Genomic DNA, 2,012 nt, shown 5'->3' with positions numbered 1-2,012 from the left:
GCACACAAGGTTTATATTCGACAGTCACTGGTTTGTTTGTATTTTGATCTACCTCATCTCTCTCTTTGTTTACCACTATTTCTTGCCTCAATTCTGGTTTAGGCTCAACGACTCCTTCGTCATTTTGGATATTAATTACGTTGATTTGTTCCCTTGGGTTGGGTTCAGTGTTACTTGGCAAGCTACCTTGTGGTCGTTTAGAGATTAGTTTGGAAAGCTAGCTTATCTGAGTCTCGAGTCCTTCGATCAATGCTTGTTGATTTTTAAGTGCTGTCTCGGTATTTTGGAAATGGGTTTCTGACACTGATATGAATTTTGAGAGCATCTTCTCAAGGTTTGGTTTCTTCTCTTGTTAATAAGGTGGCTGTTGAAAACCCTGAGGATTTTGTGGCTTTTGATTCCCTTGACCACCCAAGGAGAAATTTGGGTGGTTCCTCCAACCTGCATTATAAGTATTACTATATGGGTTATTTTGAGATCTAAAGTTATTATTACCCATATAGTTGACTTATTCCTCTTCAGTTGTGGGATTGAAGGATTGATATTTCGTATGCACACCTACTCCACTCGAGTCACACCTCATTACTAGATGTACCTGCATAGAACCAAGTAAACCATCAATCTTTTTATTGAGAAGTTCTACCTAATTTGACAGCATAGTAACTGAGTCGACGTTATAAATGCCCGCGGTTTTCGTTGGCTTTGTCCTCATAACTTGCCGCAAATAGTTATTCAGTGACATCTCCTCTATAAACTCATAGGCATCTTCTGGTGTTTTATTGTTGATGGTTCCGCCAGTAGCTGAGTCAACCATTTGCTGAGTCTAGGGATTCAGACCATTGTGGAATGTGTGCACTTGAAGCCAAAGCGGTAACCCATGGAGAGGGCACCTTCTCAGTAAGTCTTTGTATCTCTCCCATGCATCGTAAAGTGTTTCTAAATCCATCTGCACAAAAGAAGAGATATCATTGCGTAATTTAGCCATTTTAGCCGGCGGAAAGTATTTTAGTAAAAAATTTTCGATCATTTGTTCTCAAGTAGTGATAGACTCTCGTGGTAACGAGTTCAACCACTGTTTAGCTTTGTTTCTTAGTGAAAAAGGAAATAACCGAAGACGAATGGCATCATCAGAAACGCCATTGATTTTAAATGTATCGCAAAATTCCAGAAAGTTTGCTAAGTGAGCGTTGGGATCTTCATCCTGCAAACCATCAAACTGAACAAACTGCTGTATCATTTGAATTGTATTAGGTTTCAGTTCAAAAGTATTTGCAGCTATAGCCAGTCTAACTATGCTAGATTCAGTTCCTATTAGAGAAGGTTTAGCATAATCATACATAGTACGTGGAGCAGGATTTTGATTAACCGCAATTGCAGAAGGTAGCTGATTGCCTTGGTTTTCAGCCATCTCTTCGATTGGGGGTTGAGTATCATCTTCTTGCTCGTTCTCTGTGTATCTTAAGCTGCACCTTATTTCTCTTTGATTTCTGCGAACTGTACGATCAATTTCTTCGTCAAAAAGTAATGGTCCTAACGGGTTTCTTCTAGTCGTAAACTATAAAAACCTGCCAAGAGAAAGAAAAAAGTAAATTAATAAATAATATTAATAATGAAATAAAATTAAATTGCAAGAAAAATAAATCGCTAAAGTAATAAAAATTGAGCGTTCCTATTATTTTAGTTCCCCGGCAGCGGGGCCAAAAACTTGATCGCGTGATTCGTAACAAGTAATAAATATTTGTAATGAAGATCAAACCTAGACTAACTATTATCACGACGAAAAGGCAAGCGCACCTATCGAACAATAGTATAGTAATGGCAAGACCGGGATGTCGTACCCAAGGGAACCAAAAGTACTAGTAATAACTATCTTTTTATTATTTAACCTAGAAATGAAGAGGGGTTGTTTATTAAACTGATTAACTAAACTAATTAACTAATTAAACTAAGGCAAAGAGAAGATTTGGAAAAAAGACTTGAAGAAAAGTAATTGATAAAGACGACACCTAAGG

General features: G+C 37.5%; 1 non-coding gene across 1 annotated transcript; it reads left to right on the top strand.

The window, feature by feature from the left end:
* The first annotated feature begins 872 nt into the window (after positions 1 to 872).
* Positions 873 to 979, top strand: LOC128282667 (small nucleolar RNA R71). The gene has a single exon (XR_008273021.1). It is a non-coding gene; the product is annotated as a small nucleolar RNA R71 (small nucleolar RNA).
* Positions 980 to 2,012: the final 1,033 nt, after the last annotated feature.

Source organism: Gossypium arboreum, chromosome 10 (genome assembly GCF_025698485.1).
Source record: "Gossypium arboreum isolate Shixiya-1 chromosome 10, ASM2569848v2, whole genome shotgun sequence".
NCBI lineage: Eukaryota > Viridiplantae > Streptophyta > Magnoliopsida > Malvales > Malvaceae > Gossypium > Gossypium arboreum.
Note: the sequence above shows the minus strand (reverse complement) of the source record. Positions and strands in the feature narration are given on the sequence as shown.